The following is a 10,963-nucleotide window of genomic DNA, read 5'->3' as shown; positions in this document are numbered from 1 at the left end:
ACAGTTACCCCATGTTGAGCCTATGGCGATTTCGAAAAATTATTTTCAAATCGATTTTGTCAAAAATTTCCACGTTAGATTTTGAAAATGTTCCAATATGTTGTGCCCCAGGGTGTCGGCTACCACATGGTATGGGTCAGATATGGGGCGATTGAAAAGCACGTGCCACGTGCAAACGTGTTTGATGGGGTAACCTCCGGGAAAATCCGACATTGGCCTACTCGGGGTCCTCTGGCGTGGAAACGACTTCAACTAGCGACACCAAATCAGTGCAGCCGGTGAGCAGATGAGTCCAGCTTGTCGCACTAGTGGTCACGTGTCGCACGTGCTATTGCACGTGCCGTGGCAGGGGGTCAATTTTGGTGCTTAAATATACTAGCATTGTGAAATGCAAGGAGTGGGGGAAATAGCCGTCAGGCCGTCAGTTTTTATGATAGGGTCGATCTGAAAACGGGTTTAGGCACAGAATGAAGACGTCTAAAAAACTGCTATCTCGGATTTTTTGTAAAATGAAAAATTTAAAATTCTGGGGAAGTTATATATTCGAAAGGTGAAATTTCCCTAAATTTTCCCGTTTTTCGAGTTTAGCCGTCCACTGTTCGGAGACGGTGACACCGGCCGGGGTCATCTTTTACATGCTGATGGCCACGTCGATGGGTCATCACGTGGCGTGAACGGTGAAGCTATCAGAGGTCCGGCACGTGCCACGTGGCCACGTGTTTGAGTCCCGTACCTCCCAGATTATCGTGTGTTTGCCGATTTGTGGCCTTATAGCACGAAAACAGCACAAGCCAGGAACACTGAAATGGTGCAATCAGTGAGCGGACAAGTCCTGCTTACACCACCGGCGGTCACGTGGCACACGTGCAAATTTGTGCACCTCCGTTGCGGAGATATTTTATAGTGAAATATTGAAATAAACATAACTTTGTCAGTTTAAGTCCAATTGGGCTAGATTTTAGTGGGTGGATAAAATTGTTAAGCGACAGGAACGAATGCGCCACGTTTGTTGCAGTGCGCCACGTTTGTCTCAAAGCGCCATTTTTGCCGCAAATCACAGAATGTGCCTAACTTTATCGAACATGGGACGATTAGGATGCGCTTTGATTGAGGGATGGCTGCTTAAACGGCAGATATGAATTCACCACACTTGCCGCAAGGCGCCATATTTGTCTTAATGCGTCAGTGTTTAGTTTAACGGACGGCGTGCGTTTTTTTGCGGCAGTGTTTGTAGCACACCGACTCCCGTGTGCACGTGCAAGGCTCATCCCCTCGTTTGGCGGCGGGCGTTTTTGCTGCGTTTTCAAAGGTGCTTGCTCAAACAACCTGCGGTCCCGCGATGCGGAGCCCAGCATCGCAGATGCTGGTATGTATTTCCATGTGTCACGGTTGAGATGCAACTGCACGTGCGCACGTGGAGGGGTCGTTTCAAGATCTTGTAACCGCAGGTTGTTTGAAAAGACAAACACTATTCGTTAGAATTGTGTTTTTCTATTGAAAAACAACCGGAGCGGTCCTTCTCCGGGCTATGTTTTGTAACCGCAGGTTGTTTGAAAAGACAAACACTATTCGTTAGAATTGTGTTTTTCTATTGAAAAACAACCGGAGCGGTCCTTCTCCGGGCTATGTTTTGCATGTCTGGCCGCGAATTGGGGCAACTTGGGTCAGGCCTAAACTTGTGGCTCGATTTTCTTAAAAATTTCAGTGTATGGGCTCCCGCAGGCGATCTACCTGTTGGCACCGGTCGCTACTCGCTTAAAACCTCGTGGCACGTGGCACGTGCGATTCCATTTTCCCCATGTTAAGTCAATGGGGTTTTGGACACTTTTTGCGCGATCGCCAATGGCGGGAAAACGAGCCAAGGAAGAGGTGGTTTTCTTCCCAGCATTTTATGGCAAACACGTTCAGGTACACGCTAGTGTGCTCCGTATACCCCTCAGAACTTCGTAACGTGTCTTTGCACGAGGTCAAAGTTGAACTTTTTTCGCTCCCCATGTTAAGTCAATGGGCGTTTTTGCAGAGACTTTTTCATTCGCTCATTGTACAAAATTATATGATACGATTTTGTTTAAACTTTCAGGACTTGTTGAGAAAAGACCATAGAACATGTTGTTATGCTTCTTTAAGCTGTGCAAATTCGTTTGTTGTCTTTAGGCTTCTTTAAAAATGAAAAATTTTAACATGGAAAGTCAATGGGAGCGTCTTTGGTGCTTAATAACTTTGTACCTTGAAGACATATTCAAGTGAAAAGTTGATATTTTATACAACTTTTGATGCTCTTTCCAATGATATATACAACTTTATTGCACGTGGTGCCGTTTTTGAGAAATATAGTAAAAAAGCACGACATTACCGAGATTTGAGCTCAGACCTATATCGTTACGGTGTCAGGCGGACACGAGGACAGGTGGCGCCGCCGCCGCCCGCATAGCGGCGGGAATGTGAACTAACCTGTTTACCATCTATGGTATGGTACCATCGGGGGACCGGCCGCCGTCGGCACCATTTCGGGACTTTGCATCGCAATAAAAGGCTTATTTACAATTGAAAATGGACTAGCGAGAGTCGTTATGGAATCAGAATTTGATGCTCTACAAAACTAGGCGCCTATTTTCATTGTGATGGCATCACAGACTACACCGCTAACCCCAATAAAGCAGATTTATGTCGCGTCATCGATGATTACATATAATGTTTCTTTGATATATATGTAGTCGGGTCTTTCAGCTGCGTTCCTCCCCTCCCTCGCCGCGCCGGCGGGTCGGCCATCCGCGGCTTGCCGCCCGCCGGCTGCTGGCCGGTCAGCTGGCCGGTCAGCTGGTCGCCCGCGGCTGTCGGTGCAGTGCGGGATGCCTACTTGCGGGGGGCCGTCGTGGCGGCGGCCCGGGTGGACTGGGCGAGCAGTGAGTTGGGGAGCGCTGCGCTGTCGGTGCTCTAGTTTGCATTGCGTTCGCATGATACGGCTTGAGCCAATACAGAGTGAACTGATTGAGCTGAGCAAGTCTTTATATACATTGAAAAGTAAAGCACTTTTTACTGCATCTACGGTGAGATGCTAGATAAAATTTATGGTCTACCTAATGGTATCCATTACTTAACAATTAAGTGAATCATTTCGTCGCTAAACTCTCGTAAATTCGTATGTCCGCCTCACTATGGAGTTTGGACCGTAACGTATGGTCTTTGCTCAGACAGTATACGAACAGGTGACGGGGATACCTCCCATAGAAGGATGCGACACGATTTTACTGCTAAATAGCGGCCGGCCGCCGTGGGGACGTTTTTGTACGACTTATATCTCGGCAACCACTGGGCTGATACACGTGCGGTTTTTTGTGTTGGGTAGCTTTTTTCCTTCTTTCACATAGTGTGCTACTCTCGATGCATATGGGTGACCCCTAACGCACGTTCCACGTGCAAAGCCAAGAGGTGCCTGTTTTGTAATAAGTGCAATAGCTCGCGGTAATTACTGGGCCGATTGCGCTAAAACTTGGCATGGAGGTAGACACATTCCAGGCGATGCATTTCCACGTGTCTTGGTAGGGGTGCAACTGCACGTGCGCACGGGCAGGGTGACGCTTCCAGATGTCGGGAACGGCTGGGCCGATTGTGATCAAACTTGGCACACCGCTAGAGGCTGGTAAGTAGGGTGCCGTGCACAAGTCAGATGGGACCCGCTATGCACGTGCGCACGTGCAGGCTGACGCTTCCAGATCTCAAGAACGGCTGGGCCGACTCTGCTGAAATTTGGCATACCGCTAGAGACTGGTTAGTAGGGTGCCGTGCACAAGTCAGTTAGTATGTATTTTCATGTGCCACGGTTGGGGTGCAGTTGCACCAGCGCACGTGTAGGGGTCGCTTCCAGATCTTGAAATTGACGGGGCTGATTGAGCTCCAATTTGGTACACCGCTAGAAACCGGCGAATAGAGTGCCGTGCACAAGTCAATTGGGGCCTAGGCTGCACGTGCGCACGTGCAGGGTGTCGCTTCCAGATCTCGAAAACGGCCGGGTCGATTGCACTCAAATTTGGCACACCGCTATAGACCGACGAATAGGGTGCCGTGCACGTCAGTCCGTAGCACACCGACTGCGGTCTGCACGTGCAAGGCTCATCCTCTCGTTTGGTGGCGGGCGTTTTTGCTGCGTTTACAAAGGTGCTTGCTCAAACAACCTGCGGTCCCGCGATGCGGAGCCCGGCATCGCAGATGCCGGTAACCGCAGGTTGTTTGAAAAGACAAACACTATTCGTTAGAATTGTGTTTTTCTATTGAAAAACAACCGGAGCGGTCCTTCTCCGGGCTATGTTTTGCATGTCTGGCCGCGAATTGGGGCAACTTGGGTCAGGCCTAAACTTGTGGCTCGATTTTCTTAAAAATTTCAGTGTATGGGCTCCCGCAGGCGATCTACCTGTTGGCACCGGTCGCTACTCGCTTAAAACCTCGTGGCACGTGGCACGTGCGATTCCATTTTCCCCATAGTAAGTCAATGGGGGTTTGGGACACTTTTTGCGCAATCGCGAATAGCGGGAAAACGAGCCAAGGAAGAGGTGGTTTTCTTCCCAGCATTTTATGGCAAACACGTTTGGGTACACGCTAGTGTGCGCCGTATACCCCTCAGAACTTCGTAACGTGTCTTTGCACGAGGTCAAATTTGAACTTTTTTCGCTCCCCATGTTAAGTCAATGGGCGTTTTTGCAGAGACTTTTTCATTCGCTCATTGTACAAAATTATATGATACGATTTTGTTTAAACTTTCAGGACTTGTTGAGAAAAGACCATAGAACATGTGATTATGCTTCTTTAAGCTGTGCAAATTCGTTTGTTCTTTTTAGGCTCGTTCAAAAATGAAAAATTTTAACATGGAAAGTGAATGGGAGCGTCTTTGCTGCTTAATAACTTTTTACAGTTGAGATATATTTATGTGAAAAGTTGATAGGTTATACAACTTTTGATGCTCTTTCCAATGATATATACAACTTTATTGCACGTGGTGCCGTTTTTGAGAAATATAGTAAAAAAGCACGACATTACCGAGATTTGAGCTCAGACCTATATCGTTACGGTGTCAGGCGGACACGAGGACAGGTGGCGCCGCCGCCGCCCGCATAGCGGCGGGAATGTGAACTAACCTGTTTACATCTATGGTATGGTACCATCGGGGGACCGGCCGCCGTCGGCACCATTTCGGGACTTTGCATCGCAATAAAAGGCTTATTTACAATTGAAAATGGACTAGCGAGAGTCGTTATGGAATCAGAATTTGATGCTCTACAAAACTAGGCTATTTTCATTGTGATGGCATCACAGACTACACCGCTAAACCCAATAAAGCAGATTTATGTCGCGTCATCGATGATTACATATAATGTATCATTCTTTGATATATATGTAGTCGGGTCTTTCAGCTGCGTCCCTCCCCTCCCTCGCCGCGCCGGCGGGTCGGCCATCCGTGGCTTGCCGCCCGCCGGCTGCTGGCCGGTCAGCTGGCCGGTCAGCTGGTCGCCCGCGGCTGTCGGTGCAGTGCGGGATGCCTACTTGCGGGGGGGGGGGGGGGCCGTCGTGGCGGCGGCCCGGGTGGACTGGGCGAGCAGTGAGTTGGGGAGCGCTGCGCTGTCGGTGCTCTAGTTTGTATTGCGTTCGCATGATACGGCTTGAGCCAATACAGAGTGAAGTGATTGAGCTGAGCAAGTCTTTACATACATTGAAAAGTAAAGCACTTTTTACTGCATCTACGGTGAGATGCTAGATAAAATTTATGGTCTACCTAATGGTACCCATTACTTAACAATTAAGTGAATCATTTCGTCGCTAAACTCTCGTAAATTCGTATGTCCGCCTCACTATGGAGTTTGGACCGTAACGTATGGCCTTTGCTCAGACAGTATACGAACAGGTGACGGGGATACCTCTAATAGAAGGATGCGACACGATTTTACTGCTAAATAGCGGCCGGCCGCCGTGGGGACGTTTTTGTACGACTTATATCTCGGCAACCACTGGGCTGATACACGTGCGGTTTTTTTGTGTGGGGTAGCTTTTTCCCTTCTTTCACATAGTGTGCTACTCTCGATGCATATGGGTGACCCCTAACGCACGTTCCACGTGCAAAGCCAAGAGGTGCCTGTTTTGTAATAAGCGCAATAGCTCGCGGTAATTACTGGGCCGATTGCGCTAAAACTTGGCATGGAGGTAGACACTTTCCAGGCGATGCATTTCCATGTGTCTTGGTAGGGGTGCAACTGCACGTGCGCACGTGCAGGGTGACGCTTCCAGATCTCGAGAACGGCTGGACCGATTGTGTTCAAATTTGGCATAACGCTTGATACCGATCAGTAGGTTGCAGTCATTTAGTATGTATTTCCATGTGCCACGATTGGGGTGCAACTGCACGTGCGCACGTGCAGGGTGACGCTTCCAGATCTCGAGAACGGCCGGGCCGATTGAGTTCAAATTTGGTACACCGCTAGAGACCGATTAGTAGGGTGCCGTGCGCAAGTCAGTTTGGACCCATCTTGCACGTGCGCACGTGCAGGGTGACGCTTCCAGATCTCAAGAACGGCTGGACCGATTGCACTCAAATTCGGCAAACATCTAGAGATCGATCAGTAGGGTGCCGTGCACAAGTCAGTTAGTATGTATTTCCATGTGTCACGGTTGAGATGCAACTGCACGTGCGCACGTGGAGGGGTCGTTTCAAGATCTTGAAAACGGCTGGGCCGATTGAGCTCGAATTTGGTACACCGCTAGGGACCGGCGAATAGGGTCCCATGCACAATGCAATTGGACACAGCTTGCACGTGCGCACGTGCAGGGTGACGCTTCCAGATCTCGAAAATGGCCGAGCCGATTACACTCAAATTTGGCACACCGCTATAGATCAGCGAGTAGGGTGCCGTGCACGTCAGTTTGTAACACACCGACTCCGGTCTGCACGTGCAAGGCTCATCCTCTCGTTTGGCGGCGGGCGTTTTTGCTGCGTTTACAAAGGTGCTTGCTCAAACAACCTGCGGTCCCGCGATGCGGAGCCCAGCATCGCAGATGCTGGTAACCGCAGGTTGTTTGAAAAGACAAACACTATTCGTTAGAATTGTGTTTTTCTATTGAAAAACAACCGGAGCGGTCCTTCTCCGGGCTATGTTTTGCAAGTCTGGCCGCGAATTGGGGCAACTTGACCGGGGCCTAAACGTGCATTGCGATTTTCGTAAAAAGTTCAGTGTATGGGCTCCCGGAGGCGATCTACCTGATGGCACCGGTCGCTACTCGCTTAAAACCTCGTGGCACGTGGCACGTGCGATTCCATTTTTCCCATAGTAAGTCAATGGGGGTTTGGGACACTTTTTGCGCAATCGCGAATAGCGGGAAAACGAGCCAAGGAAGGGGTGGTTTTCATCCCAGCATTTTATGGCAAACACGTTTGGGTACACGCTAGTGTGCGCCGTATACCCCTCAGAACTTCGTAACGTGTCTTTGCACGAGGTCAAAGTTGAACTTTTTTCGCTCCCCATGTTAAGTCAATGGGCGTTTTTGCAGAGACTTTTTCATTCGCTCATTGTACAAAATTATATGATACGATTTTGTTTAAACTTTCAGGACTTGTTGAGAAAAGACCATAGAACATGTTGTTATGCTTCTTTAAGCTGTGCAAATTCGTTTGTTCTTTTTAGGCTCGTTTAAAAATGAAAAATTTTAACATGGAAAGTGAATGGGAGCGTCTTTGCTGCTTAATAACTTTTTACAGTTGAGATATATTTAAGTGAAAAGTTGATAGGTTATACAACTTTTGATGCTCTTTCCAATGATATATACAACTTTATTGCACGTGGTGCCGTTTTTGAGAAATATAGTAAAAAAGCACGACATTACCGAGATTTGAGCTCAGACCTATATCGTTACGGTGTCAGGCGGACACGAGGACAGGTGGCGCCGCCGCCGCCCGCATAGCGGCGGGAATGTGAACTAACCTGTTTACCAGAGGGGTGTTCACGGGCACCGCACACTGCTGCGTGCGCTGTGTGCGGTGCGTCCAGCAGGCGTGGGGGTAGGGGATGGGTAGGCGGTTCTGACGTCACGGCTGCGTGCGGTGGACGGTCCGCTGTGGCCAGTCCCGACCGGCCACAGCGATCGCTGTGTGCGGTGACGGAAGGCTGACGTAGGGACGCAGTGGGCGGAGCTTGGAGGCTATGTGCGGTCCGACCGCACACAGGGCCCGTGAACAGCCCTCTGATCTATGGTATGGTACCATCGGGGGACCGGCCGCCGTCGGCACCATTTCGGGACTTTGCATCGCAATAAAAGGCTTATTTACAATTGAAAATGGACTAGCGAGAGTCGTTATGGAATCAGAATTTGATGCTCTACAAAACTAGGCTATTTTCATTGTGATGGCATCACAGACTACACCGCTAAACCCAATAAAGCAGATTTATGTCGCGTCATCGATGATTACATATAATGTTTCTTTGATATATATGTAGTCGGGTCTTTCAGCTGCGTCCCTCCCCTCCCTCGCCGCGCCGGCGGGTCGGCCATCCGCGGCTTGCCGCCCGCCGGCTGCTGGCCGGTCAGCTGGCCGGTCAGCTGGTCGCCCGCGGCTGTCGGTGCAGTGCGGGATGCCTACTTGCGGGGGGCCGTCGTGGCGGCGGCCCGGGTGGACTGGGCGAGCAGTGAGTTGGGGAGCGCTGCGCTGTCGGTGCTCTAGTTTGTATTGCGTTCGCATGATACGGCTTGAGCCAATACAGAGTGAACTGATTGAGCTGAGCAAGTCTTTATATACATTGAAAAGTAAAGCACTTTTTACTGCATCTACGGTGAGATGCTAGATAAAATTTATGGTCTAATGGTACCCATTACTTAACAATTAAGTGAATCATTTCGTCGCTAAACTCTCGTAAATTCGTATGTCCGCCTCACTATGGAGTTTGGACCGTAACGTATGGCCTTTGCTCAGACAGTATACGAACAGGTGACGGGGATACCTCCCATAGAAGGATGCGACACGATTTTACTGCTAAATAGCGGCCGGCCGCCGTGGGGACGTTTTTGTACGACTTATATCTCGGCAACCACTGGGCTGATACACGTGCGGTTTTTTGTGTGGGGTAGCTTTTTCCCTTCTTTCACATAGTGTGCTACTCTCGATGCATATGGGTGACCCCTAACGCACGTTCCACGTGCAAAGCCAAGAGGTGCCTGTTTTGTAATAAGCGCAATAGCTCGCGGTAATTACTGGGCCGATTGCGCTAAAACTTGGCATGGAGGTAGACACTTTCCAGGCGATGCATTTCCATGTGTCTTGGTAGGGGTGCAACTGCACGTGCGCACGTGCAGGGTGACGCTTCCAGATCTCGAGAACGGCTGGACCGATTGTGTTCAAATTTGGCATAACGCTTGATACCGATCAGTAGGTTGCAGTCATTTAGTATGTATTTCCATGTGCCACGATTGGGGTGCAACTGCACGTGCGCACGTGCAGGGTGACGCTTCCAGATCTCGAGAACGGCCGGGCCGATTGAGTTCAAATTTGGTACACCGCTAGAGACCGATTAGTAGGGTGCCGACTGCCGTGCGCAAGTCAGTTTGGACCCATCTTGCACGTGCGCACGTGCAGGGTGACGCTTCCAGATCTCAAGAACGGCTGGACCGATTGCACTCAAATTCGGCAAACATCTAGAGATCGATCAGTAGGGTGCCGTGCACAAGTCAGTTAGTATGTGTTTCCATGTGTCACGGTTGAGATGCAACTGCACGTGCGCACGTGGAGGGGTCGTTTCAAGATCTTGAAAACGGCTGGGCCGATTGAGCTCGAATTTGGTACACCGCTAGAGACCGGCGAATAGGGTCCCATGCACAATGCAATTGGACACAGCTTGCACGTGCGCACGTGCAGGGTGACGCTTCCAGATCTCGAAAATGGCCGAGCCGATTACACTCAAATTTGGCACACCGCTATAGATCAGCGAGTAGGGTGCCGTGCACGTCAGTTTGTAGCACACCGACTCCGGTCTACACGTGCAAGGCTCATCCTCTCGTTTGGCGGCGGGCGTTTTTGCTGCGTTTACAAAGGTGCTTGCTCAAACAACCTGCGGTCCCGCGATGCGGAGCCCAGCATCGCAGATGCTGGTTAGAATTGTGTTTTTCTATTGAAAAACAACCGGAGCGGTCCTTCTCCGGGCTATAACCGCAGGTTGTTTGAAAAGACAAACACTATTCGTTAGAATTGTGTTTTTCTATTGAAAAACAACCGGAGCGGTCGTTCTCCGGGCTATGTTTTGCAAGTCTGGCAGCGAATCGAGACATTTTGGGTGGGGCCTAAACGTGCATTGCGATTTTCGTAAAAAGTTCAGCGTATGGGCTCTCGGGGGCGATCTACCTGATGGCACCGGTCGCTACTCGCTTAAAACCTCGTGGCACGTGGCACGTGCGATTCCATTTTCCCCATGTTAAGTCAACGGGGTTTTGGACACTTTTTGCGCGATCGCGAATAGCGGGAAAAATCGCAGGTCAAGGTATGGTTTGCTGCACACCATTTTATGGCCGACACGTTCAGGTACACGCCCCTGTGCGTCGTATACCCGTAAGAAGTCGATACTTTTTGTAGTACGACTTTGAAGTTGAACTTTTTTCGCTCCCCATGTTAAGTCAATGGGCGTTTTTGCAGAGGCATTTTCATTCGCTCATTGTACAAAATTATATGATACGATTTTGTTTAAACTTTCAGGACTTGTTGAGAAAAGACCATAGAATATGTTGTTATGCTTCGTTAAGCTGTCAGAATTCGTTTGTTCTTTTTGAGCTCGTTTAAAGAAGAAATTTTTTAACATGCAAAGTCAATGGGAGCGTCTTTGCTGCTTTATAACTTTTTACGTTAAAGATATGTTTAAGTCAAAAGTTGATATTTTATACAACTTTTGATGCTCTTTCCAATGATATATACAACTTTATTGCACGTGGTGCCGTTTTTGAG

The sequence above is a fragment of the Amphibalanus amphitrite genome, unplaced genomic scaffold (genome assembly GCF_019059575.1).
Source record: "Amphibalanus amphitrite isolate SeventyFive unplaced genomic scaffold, NRLGWU_Aamphi_draft 001444F_arrow, whole genome shotgun sequence".
Classification (NCBI taxonomy): domain Eukaryota; kingdom Metazoa; phylum Arthropoda; class Thecostraca; order Balanomorpha; family Balanidae; genus Amphibalanus; species Amphibalanus amphitrite.
The sequence above is the reverse complement of the archived record's forward strand: the minus strand, read 5'-3'. Positions refer to the sequence as shown.